This window comes from Phalangium opilio, unplaced genomic scaffold (genome assembly GCF_054372755.1).
Source record: "Phalangium opilio isolate 3A_F unplaced genomic scaffold, DU_Popi_V2 ptg000039l_2, whole genome shotgun sequence".
Lineage (NCBI taxonomy): Eukaryota > Metazoa > Arthropoda > Arachnida > Opiliones > Phalangiidae > Phalangium > Phalangium opilio.
This window is the reverse complement of record NW_028324163.1, coordinates 5,879,815-5,895,918: the sequence shown is the minus strand read 5'-3', so window position 1 is coordinate 5,895,918 and position 16,104 is coordinate 5,879,815. Positions and strand designations below refer to the sequence as shown.

The 16,104-nt window shown below is 38.3% G+C and overlaps 36 pseudogenes; all 36 read left to right on the top strand.

Moving 5' to 3' along the window:
• Positions 1-90: 90 nt before the first annotated feature.
• LOC149680854 (5S ribosomal RNA) lies at positions 91-209 on the top strand (annotated as a pseudogene).
• A 360-nt stretch (positions 210-569) lies between these two features.
• On the top strand, positions 570-688 carry LOC149680853 (5S ribosomal RNA; annotated as a pseudogene).
• A 361-nt stretch (positions 689-1,049) lies between these two features.
• On the top strand, positions 1,050-1,168 carry LOC149680852 (5S ribosomal RNA; annotated as a pseudogene).
• Positions 1,169-1,529: 361 nt separating this feature from the next.
• On the top strand, positions 1,530-1,648 carry LOC149680851 (5S ribosomal RNA; annotated as a pseudogene).
• A 587-nt stretch (positions 1,649-2,235) lies between these two features.
• Positions 2,236-2,354, top strand: LOC149680850 (5S ribosomal RNA; annotated as a pseudogene).
• Positions 2,355-2,717: 363 nt separating this feature from the next.
• On the top strand, positions 2,718-2,835 carry LOC149680849 (5S ribosomal RNA; annotated as a pseudogene).
• Positions 2,836-3,196: 361 nt separating this feature from the next.
• On the top strand, positions 3,197-3,315 carry LOC149680848 (5S ribosomal RNA; annotated as a pseudogene).
• A 362-nt stretch (positions 3,316-3,677) lies between these two features.
• Positions 3,678-3,796, top strand: LOC149680847 (5S ribosomal RNA; annotated as a pseudogene).
• A 137-nt stretch (positions 3,797-3,933) lies between these two features.
• On the top strand, positions 3,934-4,036 carry LOC149680846 (5S ribosomal RNA; annotated as a pseudogene).
• Positions 4,037-4,159: 123 nt separating this feature from the next.
• LOC149680845 (5S ribosomal RNA) lies at positions 4,160-4,278 on the top strand (annotated as a pseudogene).
• A 137-nt stretch (positions 4,279-4,415) lies between these two features.
• LOC149680844 (5S ribosomal RNA) lies at positions 4,416-4,518 on the top strand (annotated as a pseudogene).
• A 122-nt stretch (positions 4,519-4,640) lies between these two features.
• On the top strand, positions 4,641-4,759 carry LOC149680843 (5S ribosomal RNA; annotated as a pseudogene).
• Positions 4,760-4,894: 135 nt separating this feature from the next.
• LOC149680842 (5S ribosomal RNA) lies at positions 4,895-5,013 on the top strand (annotated as a pseudogene).
• A 616-nt stretch (positions 5,014-5,629) lies between these two features.
• On the top strand, positions 5,630-5,748 carry LOC149680841 (5S ribosomal RNA; annotated as a pseudogene).
• Positions 5,749-6,109: 361 nt separating this feature from the next.
• LOC149680840 (5S ribosomal RNA) lies at positions 6,110-6,228 on the top strand (annotated as a pseudogene).
• A 587-nt stretch (positions 6,229-6,815) lies between these two features.
• Positions 6,816-6,934, top strand: LOC149680839 (5S ribosomal RNA; annotated as a pseudogene).
• A 137-nt stretch (positions 6,935-7,071) lies between these two features.
• LOC149680838 (5S ribosomal RNA) lies at positions 7,072-7,174 on the top strand (annotated as a pseudogene).
• A 122-nt stretch (positions 7,175-7,296) lies between these two features.
• LOC149680837 (5S ribosomal RNA) lies at positions 7,297-7,415 on the top strand (annotated as a pseudogene).
• A 374-nt stretch (positions 7,416-7,789) lies between these two features.
• LOC149680836 (5S ribosomal RNA) lies at positions 7,790-7,908 on the top strand (annotated as a pseudogene).
• Positions 7,909-8,044: 136 nt separating this feature from the next.
• On the top strand, positions 8,045-8,147 carry LOC149680835 (5S ribosomal RNA; annotated as a pseudogene).
• A 376-nt stretch (positions 8,148-8,523) lies between these two features.
• LOC149680834 (5S ribosomal RNA) lies at positions 8,524-8,642 on the top strand (annotated as a pseudogene).
• Positions 8,643-9,002: 360 nt separating this feature from the next.
• Positions 9,003-9,121, top strand: LOC149680833 (5S ribosomal RNA; annotated as a pseudogene).
• A 361-nt stretch (positions 9,122-9,482) lies between these two features.
• LOC149680832 (5S ribosomal RNA) lies at positions 9,483-9,601 on the top strand (annotated as a pseudogene).
• A 587-nt stretch (positions 9,602-10,188) lies between these two features.
• On the top strand, positions 10,189-10,307 carry LOC149680831 (5S ribosomal RNA; annotated as a pseudogene).
• A 363-nt stretch (positions 10,308-10,670) lies between these two features.
• LOC149680830 (5S ribosomal RNA) lies at positions 10,671-10,788 on the top strand (annotated as a pseudogene).
• Positions 10,789-11,375: 587 nt separating this feature from the next.
• Positions 11,376-11,494, top strand: LOC149680829 (5S ribosomal RNA; annotated as a pseudogene).
• Positions 11,495-11,856: 362 nt separating this feature from the next.
• On the top strand, positions 11,857-11,975 carry LOC149680828 (5S ribosomal RNA; annotated as a pseudogene).
• Positions 11,976-12,337: 362 nt separating this feature from the next.
• LOC149680827 (5S ribosomal RNA) lies at positions 12,338-12,456 on the top strand (annotated as a pseudogene).
• A 587-nt stretch (positions 12,457-13,043) lies between these two features.
• Positions 13,044-13,162, top strand: LOC149680826 (5S ribosomal RNA; annotated as a pseudogene).
• Positions 13,163-13,523: 361 nt separating this feature from the next.
• Positions 13,524-13,642, top strand: LOC149680825 (5S ribosomal RNA; annotated as a pseudogene).
• A 361-nt stretch (positions 13,643-14,003) lies between these two features.
• LOC149680824 (5S ribosomal RNA) lies at positions 14,004-14,122 on the top strand (annotated as a pseudogene).
• Positions 14,123-14,259: 137 nt separating this feature from the next.
• On the top strand, positions 14,260-14,362 carry LOC149680823 (5S ribosomal RNA; annotated as a pseudogene).
• Positions 14,363-14,484: 122 nt separating this feature from the next.
• Positions 14,485-14,603, top strand: LOC149680822 (5S ribosomal RNA; annotated as a pseudogene).
• A 374-nt stretch (positions 14,604-14,977) lies between these two features.
• Positions 14,978-15,096, top strand: LOC149680821 (5S ribosomal RNA; annotated as a pseudogene).
• Positions 15,097-15,232: 136 nt separating this feature from the next.
• Positions 15,233-15,335, top strand: LOC149680820 (5S ribosomal RNA; annotated as a pseudogene).
• Positions 15,336-15,711: 376 nt separating this feature from the next.
• On the top strand, positions 15,712-15,830 carry LOC149680819 (5S ribosomal RNA; annotated as a pseudogene).
• Positions 15,831-16,104: the final 274 nt, after the last annotated feature.

The following is a 16,104-nucleotide window of genomic DNA, read 5'->3' as shown; positions in this document are numbered from 1 at the left end:
CAGATATGAAAAAAGCAAACATATCTTCTTTTTGTTATTGTTTTATAAAGATGAAGGTTAATTAAATTCAAATTATTAACTAGCACTCTCGGCAACGGCCATATCACGCTGAATACACCGGTTCTCGTCCGATAACCGAAGTTAAGCAGCGTCGAGCGCAGTCAGTACTTGCGAGGGCGACCACTTAGGAACACTGCGTGCCGTTAGCTTTTTCACTTTTTTTCCTCTTTTAAATTCCAATAGATATGAAAAAAGCATACATATTTTCTTTTTGTTATTGTTTGAAAAAGATGAAGGTTAATTTGTCTCACTTAATTTAAATTCGAATTATTATCTAGCACTCTCGGCAACGGCCATATCACGCTGAGAACACCGGTTCTCGTCCGATCGCCGACGTTAGCAGCGTCGAGCGCAGTCAGTACTTGGTAATACTGCGTGCCGTTTGCTTTTTCACTTTTGTTTCCTCTTTCAAATTCCACCAGATATGAAAAAAGCAAACATATCTTCTTTTTGTTATTGTTTTATAAAGATGAAGGTTAATTAAATTCAAATTATTAACTAGCACTCTCGGCAACGGCCATATCACGCTGAATACACCGGTTCTCGTCCGATAACCGAAGTTAAGCAGCGTCGAGCGCAGTCAGTACTTGGGAGGGCGACCACTTAGGAACACTGCGTGCCGTTAGCTTTTTCACTTTTTTTCCTCTTTTAAATTCCAATAGATATGAAAAAAGCAAACATATTTTCTTTTTGTTATTGTTTTAAAAAGATGAAGGTTAATTTGTCTCACTAAATTTAAATTCGAATTATTATCTAGCACTCTCGGCAACGGCCATATCACGCTGAGAACACCGGTTCACGTCCGATCACCGAAGTTAAGCAGCGTCGAGCGCATACAGTACTTGGGAATACTGCGTGCCGTTTGTTTTTTCACTTTTGTTTCCTCTTTTAAATTCCACCAGATATGAAAAAAGCAAACATATCTTCTTTTTGTTATTGTTTTATAAAGATGAAGGTTAATTAAATTCAAATTATTAACTAGCACTCTCGGCAACGGCCATATCACGCTGAATACACCGGTTCTCGTCCGATAACCGAAGTTAAGCAGCGTCGAGCGCAGTCAGTACTTTGGAGGGCGACCACTTAGGAACACTGCGTGCCGTTAGCTTTTTCACTTTTTTTCCTCTTTTAAATTCCAATAGATATGAAAAAAGCAAACATATTTTCTTTTTGTTATTGTTTTAAAAAGATGAAGGTTAATTTGTCTCACTAAATTTAAATTCGAATTATTATCTAGCACTCTCGGCAACGGCCATATCACGCTGAGAACACCGGTTCACGTCCGATCACCGAAGTTAAGCAGCGTCGAGCGCATACAGTACTTGGGAATACTGCGTGCCGTTTGTTTTTTCACTTTTGTTTCCTCTTTTAAATTCCACCAGATATGAAAAAAGCAAATATATCTTCTTTTTGTTATTGTTTTATAAAGATGAAGGTTAATTAAATTCAAATTATTAACTAGCACTCTCGGCAACGGCCATATCACGCTGAATACACCGGTTCTCGTCCGATAACCGAAGTTAAGCAGCGTCGAGCGCAGTCAGTACTTTGGAGGGCGACCACTTAGGAACACTGCGTGCCGTTAGCTTTTTCACTTTTTTTTCCTCTTTTAAATTCCAATAGATATGAAAAAAGCAAACATATTTTCTTTTTGTTATTGTTTGAAAAAGATGAAGGTTAATTTGTCTCACTTAATTTAAATTCGAATTATTATCTAGCACTCTCGGCAACGGCCATATCACGCTGAGAACACCGGTTCTCGTCCGATCGCCAACGTTAGCAGCGTCGAGCGCAGTCAGTACTTGGGAATACTGCGTGCCGTTTGCTTTTTTCACTTTTGTTTCCTCTTTCAAATTCCACCATATATGAAAAAAGCAAACAAATCTTCTTTTTGTTATTGTTTTATAAAGATGAAAGTTAATTAAATTCAAATTATTAACTAGCACTCTCGGCAACGGCCATATCACGCTGAATACACCGATTCTCGTCCGATAATCGAAGTTAAGCAGCGTCGAGCGCATACGGTACTTGGGAATACTGCGTGCCGTTTGTTTTTTCACTTTTGTTTCCTCTTTTTAATTCCAACAGATATGAAAAAAGCAAACATATCTTCTTTTTGTTATTGTTTTATAAAGATGAAGGTTAATTAAATTCAAATTATTAACTAGCACTCTCGGCAACGGCCATATCACGCTGAATACACCGGTTCTCGTCCGATAACCGAAGTTAAGCAGCGTCGAGCGCAGTCAGTACTTTGGAGGGCGACCACTTAGGAACACTGCGTGCCGTTAGCTTTTTCACTTTTTTTTCCTCTTTTAATTTCCAATAGATATGAAAAAAGCAAACATATTTTCTTTTTGTTATTGTTTGAAAAAGATGAAGGTTAATTTGTCTCACTTAATTTAAATTCGAATTATTATCTAGCACTCTCGGCAACGGCCATATCACGCTGAAAACACCGGTTCACGTCCGATCACCGAAGTTAAGCAGCGTCGAGCGCATACAGTACTTGGGAATACTGCGTACCGTTTGTTTTTTCACTTTTGTTTCCTCTTTTAAATTCCACCAGATATGAAAAAAGCAAACATATCTTCTTTTTGTTATTGTTTTATAAAGATGAAGGTTAATTAAATTCAAATTATTAACTAGCACTCTCGGCTACGGCCATATCACGCTGAATACACCGGTTCTCGTCCGATAACCGAAGTTAAGCAGCGTCGAGCGCAGTCAGTACTTGGGAGGGTGACCACTTAGGAACACTGCGTGCCGTTAGCTTTTTCACTTTTTTTCCTCTTTTAAATTCCAATAGATATGAAAAAAGCAAACATATTTTCTTTTTGTTATTGTTTTAAAAAGATGAAGGTTAATTTGTCTCACTTAATTTAAATTCGAATTATTATCTAGCACTCTCGGCAACGGCCATATCACGCTGAGAACACCGGTTCTCGTCCGATCGCCGACGTTAGCAGCGTCGAGCGCATACAGTACTTGGGAATACTGCGTGCCGTTGGCTTTTTCACTTTTGTTTCCTCTTTCAAATTCCACCAGATATGAAAAAAGCAAACATATCTTCTTTTTTGTTATTGTTTTATAAAGATGAAAGTTATTTAAATTCAAATTATTAACTAGCACTCTCGGCAACAGCCATATCACGCTGAATACACCGGTTCTCGTTCGATAACCGAAGTTAAGCAGCGTCGAGCGCAGTCACTACTAGGGAGGGAGACCACTTAGGAACACTGCGTGCCCTTGGCTTTTTCACTTTTTTTTCCTCTTTTAAATTTTAATATATATGAAAAAAGCAAACACGTTTTCTTTTTGTTATTGTTTTAAAATGATGAAGGTTAATTTGTCTCACTTAATTTAAATTCGAATTATTAACTAGCACTCTCGGCAACGGCCATATCACGCTGAAAACACCGGTTCACGTCCGATCACCGAAGTAAAGCAGCGTCGAGCGCATACAGTACTTGAGAATACTGCGTGCCGTTTGCTTTTTCACTTTTGTTTCCTCTTTCAAATTCCACCAGATATGAAAAAAGCAAACATATCATCTTTTTGTTATTGTTTTATAAAGAAGAAAGTTAATTAAAATCAAATTATTAACTAGCATTCTCGGCAACGGCCATATCACGCTGAATACACCGGTTCTCGTCCGATAATCGAAGTTAAGCGGCGTCGAGCGCAGTCACTACTTGGGAGGGAGACCACTTAGGAACACTGCGTGCCGTTGGCTTTTTCACTTTTTTTTCCTCTTTTAAATTTTAATAGATATGAAAAAAGCAAACATGTTTTCTTTTTGTTATTGTTTTAAAATGATGAAGGTTAATTTGTCTCACTTAATTTAAATTCGAATTATTAACTAGCACTCTCGGCAACGGCCATATCACGCTGAAAACACCGGTTCACGTCCGATCACCGAAGTTAAGCAGCGTCGAGCGCATACAGTACTTGGGAATACTGCGTGCCGTTTGCTTTTTTCACTTTTGTTTCCTCTTTCAAATTCCACCATATATGGAAAAAGCAAACAAATCTTCTTTTTGTTATTGTTTTATAAAGATGAAAGTTAATTAAATTCAAATTATTAACTAGCACTCTCGGCAACGGCCATATCACGCTGAATACACCGATTCTCGTCCGATAACCGAAGTTAAGCAGCGTCGAGCGCAGTCATTACTTGGGAGGGAGACCACTTAGGAACACTGCGTGCCGTTGGCTTTTTCACTTTTTTTTCCTCTTTTAAATTTAAATAGATATGTAAAAAGCAAACAGGTTTTCTTTTTGTTATAGTTTTAAAATGATGAAGGTTAATTTGTCTCACTTAACTTAAATTCGAATTATTAACTAGCACTCTCGGCAACGGCCATATCACGCTGAAAACACCGGTTCACGTCCGATCACCGAAGTTAAGCAGCGTCGAGCGCATACAGTACTTGGGAATACTTTGTGCCGTTGGCTTTTTCACTTTTGTTTCCTCCTTTAAATTCCACCAGATATGAAAAAAACAAACATATCTTCTTTTTGTTATTGTTTTATAAAGATGAAGGTTAATTAAATTCAAATTATTAACTAGCACTCTCGGCAACGGCCATATCACGCTGAATACACCGGTTCTCGTCCGATGACCGAAGTTAAGCAGCGTCGAGCGCAGTCAGTACTTGGGAGGGCGACCACTTAGGAACACTGCGTGCCGTTAGCTTTTTCACTTTTTTTCCTCTTTTAAATTCCAATAGATATAAAAAAGCAAACATATTTTCTTTTTGTTATTGTTTTAAAAAGATGAAGGTTAATTTGTCTCACTTAATTTAAATTCGAATTTTTAACTAGCACTCTCGGCAACGGCCATATCATGCTGAATACACCGGTTCTCGTCCGGTAACTGAAGTTAAGTAGCGTCGAGCGTAGTCACTACTTGGGAGGGAGACCACTTAGGAACACTGCGTGCCGTTGGCTTTTTCACTTTTTTTTCCTCTTTTAATTTTTAATAGATATGAAAAAAGCAAACATGTTTTCATTTTGTTATTGTTTTAAAATGATGAAGGTTTATTCGTCTCACTTAATTTAAATTCGAATTATTAACTAGCACTCTCGGCAACGGCCATATCACGCTGAAAACACCGGTTCACGTCCGATCACCGAAGTTGAGCAGCGTCGAGCGCATACAGTACTTGAGAATACTGCGTGCCGTTTGCTTTTTCACTTTTGTTTCCTCTTTTAAATTCCACCAGATATGAAAAAAGCAAACATATCTTCTTTTTGTTATTGTTTTATAAAGATGAAGGTTAATCTGTCTCACTTAATTTAAATTCGAATTATTATCTAGCACTCTCGGCAACGGCCATATCACGCTGAGAACACCGGTTCTCGTCCGATCGCCGACGTTAGCAGCGTCGAGCGCAGTCAGTACTTGGGAATGCTGCGTGCCGTTGGCTTTTCCACTTTTGTTTCCTCTTTTAAATTCCACCCGATATGAAAAAAGCAAAGATATCTTCTTTTTGTTATTGTTTTATAAAGATGAAGGTTAATTTGTCTCACTTAATTTAAATTCGAATTTTTAACTAGCACTCTCGGCAACGGCCATATCACGCTGAATACACCGGTTCTCGTCCGGTAACTGAAGTTAAGTAACGTCGAGCGCAGTCACTACTTGGGAGGGAGACCACTTAGGAACACTGCGTGCCGTTGGCTTTTTCACTTTTTTTCCTCTTTTAATTTTTAATAGATATGAAAAAAGCAAACATGTTTTCATTTTGTTATTGTTTTAAAATGATGAAGGTTAATTTGTCTCACTTAATTTAAATTCGTATTATTAACTAGCACTCTCGGCAACGGCCATATCACGCTGAAAACACCGGTTCACGTCCGATCACCGAAGTTAAGCAGCGTCGAGCGCATACAGTACTTGGGAATACTGCGTGCCGTTTGTTTTTTCACTTTTGTTTCCTCTTTTAAATTCCACCAGATATGAAAAAAGCAAACATATCTTCTTTTTGTTATTGTTTTATAAAGATGAAGGTTAATTAAATTCAAATTATTAACTAGCAATCTCGGCAACGGCCATATCACGCTGAATACACCGGTTCTCGTCCGATAACCGAAGTTAAGCAGCGTCGAGCGCAGTCAGTACTTGGGAGGGCGACCACTTAGGAACACTGCGTGCCGTTAGCTTTTTCACTTTTTTTTCCTCTTTTAAATTCCAATAGATATGAAAAAAGCAAACATATTTTCTTTTTGTTATTGTTTGAAAAAGATGAAGGTTAATTTGTCTCACTTAATTTAAATTCGAATTATTATCTAGCACTCTCGGCAACGGCCATATCACGCTGAGAACACCGGTTCTCGACCGATCGCCGACGTTAGCAGCGTCGAGCGCAGTCAGTACTTGGGAATACTGCGTGCCGTTTGCTTTTTTCACTTTTGTTTCCTCTTTCAAATTCCACCATATATGAAAAAAGCAAACAAATCTTCTTTTTGTTATTGTTTTATAAAGATGAAAGTTAATTAAATTCAAATTATTAACTAGCACTCTCGGCAACGGCCATATCACGCTGAATACACCGATTCTCGTCCGATAATCGAAGTTAAGCAGCGTCGATCGCAGTCAGTACTTGGTAATACTGCGTGCCGTTTGCTTTTTCACTTTTGTTTCCTCTTTCAAATTCCACCAGATATGAAAAAAGCAAACATATCTTCTTTTTGTTATCGTTTTATAAAGATGAAAGTTAATTAAATTCAAATTATTAACTAGCACTCTCGGCAACGGCCATATCACGCTGAATACACCGATTCTCGTCCGATAACCGAAGTTAAGCAGCGTCGAGCGCAGTCATTACTTGGGAGGGAGACCACTTAGGAACACTGCGTGCCGTTGGCTTTTTCACTTTTTTTTCCTCTTTTAAATTTAAATAGATATGTAAAAAGCAAACAGGTTTTCTTTTTGTTATAGTTTTAAAATGATGAAGGTTAATTTGTCTCACTTAACTTAAATTCGAATTATTAACTAGCACTCTCGGCAACGGCCATATCACGCTGAAAACACCGGTTCACGTCCGATCACCGAAGTTAAGCAGCGTCGAGCGCATACAGTACTTGGGAATACTTTGTGCCGTTGGCTTTTTCACTTTTGTTTCCTCCTTTAAATTCCACCAGATATGAAAAAAACAAACATATCTTCTTTTTGTTATTGTTTTATAAAGATGAAGGTTAATTAAATTCAAATTATTAACTAGCACTCTCGGCAACGGCCATATCACGCTGAATACACCGGTTCTCGTCCGATGACCGAAGTTAAGCAGCGTCGAGCGCAGTCAGTACTTGGGAGGGCGACCACTTAGGAACACTGCGTGCCGTTAGCTTTTTCACTTTTTTTCCTCTTTTAAATTCCAATAGATATAAAAAAGCAAACATATTTTCTTTTTGTTATTGTTTTAAAAAGATGAAGGTTAATTTGTCTCACTTAATTTAAATTCGAATTATTATCTAGCACTCTCGGCAACGGCCATATCACGCTGAGAACACCGGTTCTCGTCCGATCGCCGACGTTAGCAGCGTCGAGCGCAGTCAGTACTTGGGAATGCTGCGTGCCGTTGGCTTTTTCACTTTTGTTTCCTCTTTTAAATTCCACCCGATATGAAAAAAGCAAAGATATCTTCTTTTTGTTATTGTTTTATAAAGATGAAGGTTAATTTGTCTCACTTAATTTAAATTCGAATTTTTAACTAGCACTCTCGGCAACGGCCATATCATGCTGAATACACCGGTTCTCGTCCGGTAACTGAAGTTAAGTAGCGTCGAGCGTAGTCACTACTTGGGAGGGAGACCACTTAGGAACACTGCGTGCCGTTGGCTTTTTCACTTTTTTTTCTCTTTTAATTTTTAATAGATATGAAAAAAGCAAACATGTTTTCATTTTGTTATTGTTTTAAAATGATGAAGGTTTATTCGTCTCACTTAATTTAAATTCGAATTATTAACTAGCACTCTCGGCAACGGCCATATCACGCTGAAAACACCGGTTCACGTCCGATCACCGAAGTTAAGCAGCGTCGAGCGCATACAGTACTTGAGAATACTGCGTGCCGTTTGCTTTTTCACTTTTGTTTCCTCTTTTAAATTCCACCAGATATGAAAAAAGCAAACATATCTTCTTTTTGTTATTGTTTTATAAAGATGAAGGTTAATCTGTCTCACTTAATTTAAATTCGAATTATTATCTAGCACTCTCGGCAACGGCCATATCACGCTGAGAACACCGGTTCTCGTCCGATCGCCGACGTTAGCAGCGTCGAGCGCAGTCAGTACTTGGGAATGCTGCGTGCCGTTGGCTTTTCCACTTTTGTTTCCTCTTTTAAATTCCACCCGATATGAAAAAAGCAAAGATATCTTCTTTTTGTTATTGTTTTATAAAGATGAAGGTTAATTTGTCTCTCTTAATTTAAATTCGAATTTTTAACTAGCACTCTCGGCAACGGCCATATCACGCTGAATACACCGGTTCTCGTCCGGTAACTGAAGTTAAGTAACGTCGAGCGCAGTCACTACTTGGGAGGGAGACCACTTAGGAACACTGCGTGCCGTTGGCTTTTTCACTTTTTTTCCTCTTTTAATTTTTAATAGATATGAAAAAAGCAAACATGTTTTCATTTTGTTATTGTTTTAAAAGTATGAAGGTTTATTTGTCTCACTTAATTTAAATTCGAATTATTAACTAGCACTCTCGGCAACGGCCATATCACGCTGAGAACACCGGTTCTCGTCCGATCGCCGACGTTAGCAGCGTCGAGCGCAGTCAGTACTTGGTAATACTGCGTGCCGTTTGCTTTTTCACTTTTGTTTCCTCTTTCAAATTCCACCAGATATGAAAAAAGCAAACATATCTTCTTTTTGTTATTGTTTTATAAAGATGAAAGTTAATTAAATTCAAATTATTAACTAGCACTCTCGGCAACGGCCATATCACGCTGAATACACCGGTTCTCGTCCGATAACCGAAGTTAAGCAGCGTCGAGCGCAGTCAGTACTTGGGAGGGCGACCACTTAGGAACACTGCGTGCCGTTAGCTTTTTCACTTTTTTTCCTCTTTTAAATTCCAATAGATATGAAAAAAGCAAACATATTTTCTTTTTGTTATTGTTTTAAAAAGATGAAGGTTAATTTGTCTCACTTAATTTAAATTCGAATTATTATCTAGCACTCTCGGCAACGGCCATATCACGCTGAGAACACCGGTTCACGTCCGATCACCGAAGTTAAGCAGCGTCGAGCGCATACAGTACTTGGGAATACTGCGTGCCGTTTGTTTTTTCACTTTTGTTTCCTCTTTTAAATTCCACCAGATATGAAAAAAGCAAACATATCTTCTTTTTGTTATTGTTTTATAAAGATGAAGGTTAATTAAATTCAAATTATTAACTAGCACTCTCGGCAACGGCCATATCACGCTGAATACACCGGTTCTCGTCCGATAACCGAAGTTAAGCAGCGTCGAGCGCAGTCAGTACTTTGGAGGGCGACCACTTAGGAACACTGCGTGCCGTTAGCTTTTTCACTTTTTTTTCCTCTTTTAAATTCCAATAGATATGAAAAAAGCAAACATATTTTCTTTTTGTTATTGTTTGAAAAAGATGAAGGTTAATTTGTCTCACTTAATTTAAATTCGAATTATTATCTAGCACTCTCGGCAACGGCCATATCACGCTGAGAACACCGGTTCTCGTCCGATCGCCAACGTTAGCAGCGTCGAGCGCAGTCAGTACTTGGGAATACTGCGTGCCGTTTGCTTTTTTCACTTTTGTTTCCTCTTTCAAATTCCACCATATATGAAAAAAGCAAACAAATCTTCTTTTTGTTATTGTTTTATAAAGATGAAAGTTAATTAAATTCAAATTATTAACTAGCACTCTCGGCAACGGCCATATCACGCTGAATACACCGATTCTCGTCCGATAATCGAAGTTAAGCAGCGTCGAGCGCATACGGTACTTGGGAATAGTGCGTGCCGTTTGTTTTTTCACTTTTGTTTCCTCTTTTTAATTCCAACAGATATGAAAAAAGCAAACATATCTTCTTTTTGTTATTGTTTTATAAAGATGAAGGTTAATTAAATTCAAATTATTAACTAGCACTCTCGGCAACGGCCATATCACGCTGAATACACCGGTTCTCGTCCGATAACCGAAGTTAAGCAGCGTCGAGCGCAGTCAGTACTTTGGAGGGCGACCACTTAGGAACACTGCGTGCCGTTAGCTTTTTCACTTTTTTTTCCTCTTTTAATTTCCAATAGATATGAAAAAAGCAAACATATTTTCTTTTTGTTATTGTTTGAAAAAGATGAAGGTTAATTTGTCTCACTTAATTTAAATTCGAATTATTATCTAGCACTCTCGGCAACGGCCATATCACGCTGAAAACACCGGTTCACGTCCGATCACCGAAGTTAAGCAGCGTCGAGCGCATACAGTACTTGGGAATACTGCGTGCCGTTTGTTTTTTCACTTTTGTTTCCTCTTTTAAATTCCACCAGATATGAAAAAAGCAAACATATCTTCTTTTTGTTATTGTTTTATAAAGATGAAGGTTAATTAAATTCAAATTATTAACTAGCACTCTCGGCTACGGCCATATCACGCTGAATACACCGGTTCTCGTCCGATAACCGAAGTTAAGCAGCGTCGAGCGCAGTCAGTACTTTGGAGGGCGACCACTTAGGAACACTGCGTGCCGTTAGCTTTTTCACTTTTTTTTCCTCTTTTAAATTCCAATAGATATGAAAAAAGCAAACATATTTTCTTTTTGTTATTGTTTGAAAAAGATGAAGGTTAATTTGTCTCACTTAATTTAAATTCGAATTATTATCTAGCACTCTCGGCAACGGCCATATCACGCTGAGAACACCGGTTCTCGTCCGATCGCCAACGTTAGCAGCGTCGAGCGCAGTCAGTACTTGGTAATACTGCGTGCCGTTTGCTTTTTTCACTTTTGTTTCCTCTTTCAAATTCCACCATATATGAAAAAAGCAAACAAATCTTCTTTTTGTTATTGTTTTATAAAGATGAAAGTTAATTAAATTCAAATTATTAACTAGCACTCTCGGCAACGGCCATATCACGCTGAATACACCGATTCTCGTCCGATAATCGAAGTTAAGCAGCGTCGAGCGCATACGGTACTTGGGAATAGTGCGTGCCGTTTGTTTTTTCACTTTTGTTTCCTCTTTTTAATTCCAACAGATATGAAAAAAGCAAACATATCTTCTTTTTGTTATTGTTTTATAAAGATGAAGGTTAATTAAATTCAAATTATTAACTAGCACTCTCGGCAACGGCCATATCACGCTGAATACACCGGTTCTCGTCAGATAACCGAAGTTAAGCAGCGTCGAGCGCAGTCAGTACTTTGGAGGGCGACCACTTAGGAACACTGCGTGCCGTTAGCTTTTTCACTTTTTTTTCCTCTTTTAATTTCCAATAGATATGAAAAAAGCAAACATATTTTCTTTTTGTTATTGTTTGAAAAAGATGAAGGTTAATTTGTCTCACTTAATTTAAATTCGAATTATTATCTAGCACTCTCGGCAACGGCCATATCACGCTGAAAACACCGGTTCACGTCCGATCACCGAAGTTAAGCAGCGTCGAGCGCATACAGTACTTGGGAATACTGCGTGCCGTTTGTTTTTTCACTTTTGTTTCCTCTTTTAAATTCCACCAGATATGAAAAAAGCAAACATATCTTCTTTTTGTTATTGTTTTATAAAGATGAAGGTTAATTAAATTCAAATTATTAACTAGCACTCTCGGCAACGGCCATATCACGCTGAATACACCGGTTCTCGTTCGATAACCGAAGTTAAGCAGCGTCGAGCGCAGTCACTACTAGGGAGGGAGACCACTTAGGAACACTGCGTGCCGTTGGCTTTTTCACTTTTTTTTCCTCTTTTAAATTTTAATATATATGAAAAAAGCAAACACGTTTTCTTTTTGTTATTGTTTTAAAATGATGAAGGTTAATTTGTCTCACTTAATTTAAATTCGAATTATTAACTAGCACTCTCGGCAACGGCCATATCACGCTGAAAACACCGGTTCACGTCCGATCACCGAAGTAAAGCAGCGTCGAGCGCATACAGTACTTGGGAATACTGCGTGCCGTTTGTTTTTTCACTTTTGTTTCCTCTTTTAAATTCCACCAGATATGAAAAAAGCAAACATATCTTCTTTTTGTTATTGTTTTATAAAGATGAAGGTTAATTAAATTCAAATTATTAACTAGCACTCTCGGCAACGGCCATATCACGCTGAATACACCGGTTCTCGTCCGATAACCGAAGTTAAGCAGCGTCGAGCGCAGTCAGTACTTTGGAGGGCGACCACTTAGGAACACTGCGTGCCGTTAGCTTTTTCACTTTTTTTTCCTCTTTTAAATTCCAATAGATATGAAAAAAGCAAACATATTTTCTTTTTGTTATTGTTTGAAAAAGATGAAGGTTAATTTGTCTCACTTAATTTAAATTCGAATTATTATCTAGCACTCTCGGCAACGGCCATATCACGCTGAGAACACCGGTTCTCGTCCGATCGCCAACGTTAGCAGCGTCGAGCGCAGTCAGTACTTGGGAATACTGCGTGCCGTTTGCTTTTTTCACTTTTGTTTCCTCTTTCAAATTCCACCATATATGAAAAAAGCAAACAAATCTTCTTTTTGTTATTGTTTTATAAAGATGAAAGTTAATTAAATTCAAATTATTAACTAGCACTCTCGGCAACGGCCATATCACGCTGAAAACACCGGTTCACGTCCGATCACCGAAGTAAAGCAGCGTCGAGCGCATACAGTACTTGGGAATACTGCGTGCCGTTTGTTTTTTCACTTTTGTTTCCTCTTTTAAATTCCACCAGATATGAAAAAAGCAAACATATCTTCTTTTTGTTATTGTTTTATAAAGATGAAGGTTAATTAAATTCAAATTATTAACTAGCACTCTCGGCAACGGCCATATCACGCTGAATACACCGGTTCTCGTCCGATAACCGAAGTTAAGCAGCGTCGAGCGCAGTCAGTACTTGGGAGGGCGACCACTTAGGAACACTGCGTGCCGTTAGCTTTTTCACTTTTTTTCCTCTTTTAAATTCCAATAGATATGAAAAAAGCAAACATATTTTCTTTTTGTTATTGTTTTAAAAAGATGAAGGTTAATTTGTCTCACTTAATTTAAATTCGAATTATTATCTAGCACTCTCGGCAACGGCCATATCACGCTGAGAACACCGGTTCACGTCCGATCACCGAAGTTAAGCAGCGTCGAGCGCATACAGTACTTGGGAATACTGCGTGCCGTTTGTTTTTTCACTTTTGTTTCCTCTTTTAAATTCCACCAGATATGAAAAAAGCAAACATATCTTCTTTTTGTTATTGTTTTATAAAGATGAAGGTTAATTAAATTCAAATTATTAACTAGCACTCTCGGCAACGGCCATATCACGCTGAATACACCGGTTCTCGTCCGATAACCGAAGTTAAGCAGCGTCGAGCGCAGTCAGTACTTTGGAGGGCGACCACTTAGGAACACTGCGTGCCGTTAGCTTTTTCACTTTTTTTTCCTCTTTTAAATTCCAATAGATATGAAAAAAGCAAACATATTTTCTTTTTGTTATTGTTTGAAAAAGATGAAGGTTAATTTGTCTCACTTAATTTAAATTCGAATTATTATCTAGCACTCTCGGCAACGGCCATATCACGCTGAGAACACCGGTTCTCGTCCGATCGCCAACGTTAGCAGCGTCGATCGCAGTCAGTACTTGGTAATACTGCGTGCCGTTTGCTTTTTCACTTTTGTTTCCTCTTTCAAATTCCACCAGATATGAAAAAAGCAAACATATCTTCTTTTTGTTATCGTTTTATAAAGATGAAAGTTAATTAAATTCAAATTATTAACTAGCACTCTCGGCAACGGCCATATCACGCTGAATACACCGATTCTCGTCCGATAACCGAAGTTAAGCAGCGTCGAGCGCAGTCATTACTTGGGAGGGAGACCACTTAGGAACACTGCGTGCCGTTGGCTTTTTCACTTTTTTTTCCTCTTTTAAATTTAAATAGATATGTAAAAAGCAAACAGGTTTTCTTTTTGTTATAGTTTTAAAATGATGAAGGTTAATTTGTCTCACTTAACTTAAATTCGAATTATTAACTAGCACTCTCGGCAACGGCCATATCACGCTGAAAACACCGGTTCACGTCCGATCACCGAAGTTAAGCAGCGTCGAGCGCATACAGTACTTGGGAATACTTTGTGCCGTTGGCTTTTTCACTTTTGTTTCCTCCTTTAAATTCCACCAGATATGAAAAAAACAAACATATCTTCTTTTTGTTATTGTTTTATAAAGATGAAGGTTAATTAAATTCAAATTATTAACTAGCACTCTCGGCAACGGCCATATCACGCTGAATACACCGGTTCTCGTCCGATGACCGAAGTTAAGCAGCGTCGAGCGCAGTCAGTACTTGGGAGGGCGACCACTTAGGAACACTGCGTGCCGTTAGCTTTTTCACTTTTTTTCCTCTTTTAAATTCCAATAGATATAAAAAAGCAAACATATTTTCTTTTTGTTATTGTTTTAAAAAGATGAAGGTTAATTTGTCTCACTTAATTTAAATTCGAATTATTATCTAGCACTCTCGGCAACGGCCATATCACGCTGAGAACACCGGTTCTCGTCCGATCGCCGACGTTAGCAGCGTCGAGCGCAGTCAGTACTTGGGAATGCTGCGTGCCGTTGGCTTTTTCACTTTTGTTTCCTCTTTTAAATTCCACCCGATATGAAAAAAGCAAAGATATCTTCTTTTTGTTATTGTTTTATAAAGATGAAGGTTAATTTGTCTCACTTAATTTAAATTCGAATTTTTAACTAGCACTCTCGGCAACGGCCATATCATGCTGAATACACCGGTTCTCGTCCGGTAACTGAAGTTAAGTAGCGTCGAGCGTAGTCACTACTTGGGAGGGAGACCACTTAGGAACACTGCGTGCCGTTGGCTTTTTCACTTTTTTTTCTCTTTTAATTTTTAATAGATATGAAAAAAGCAAACATGTTTTCATTTTGTTATTGTTTTAAAATGATGAAGGTTTATTCGTCTCACTTAATTTAAATTCGAATTATTAACTAGCACTCTCGGCAACGGCCATATCACGCTGAAAACACCGGTTCACGTCCGATCACCGAAGTTAAGCAGCGTCGAGCGCATACAGTACTTGAGAATACTGCGTGCCGTTTGCTTTTTCACTTTTGTTTCCTCTTTTAAATTCCACCAGATATGAAAAAAGCAAACATATCTTCTTTTTGTTATTGTTTTATAAAGATGAAGGTTAATCTGTCTCACTTAATTTAAATTCGAATTATTATCTAGCACTCTCGGCAACGGCCATATCACGCTGAGAACACCGGTTCTCGTCCGATCGCCGACGTTAGCAGCGTCGAGCGCAGTCAGTACTTGGGAATGCTGCGTGCCGTTGGCTTTTCCACTTTTGTTTCCTCTTTTAAATTCCACCCGATATGAAAAAAGCAAAGATATCTTCTTTTTGTTATTGTTTTATAAAGATGAAGGTTAATTTGTCTCTCTTAATTTAAATTCGAATTTTTAACTAGCACTCTCGGCAACGGCCATATCACGCTGAATACACCGGTTCTCGTCCGGTAACTGAAGTTAAGTAACGTCGAGCGCAGTCACTACTTGGGAGGGAGACCACTTAGGAACACTGCGTGCCGTTGGCTTTTTCACTTTTTTTCCTCTTTTAATTTTTAATAGATATGAAAAAAGCAAACATGTTTTCATTTTGTTATTGTTTTAAAAGTATGAAGGTTTATTTGTCTCACTTAATTTAAATTCGAATTATTAACTAGCACTCTCGGCAACGGCCATATCACGCTGAGAACACCGGTTCTCGTCCGATCGCCGACGTTAGCAGCGTCGAGCGCAGTCAGTACTTGGTAATACTGCGTGCCGTTTGCTTTTTCACTTTTGTTTCCTCTTTCAAATTCCACCAGA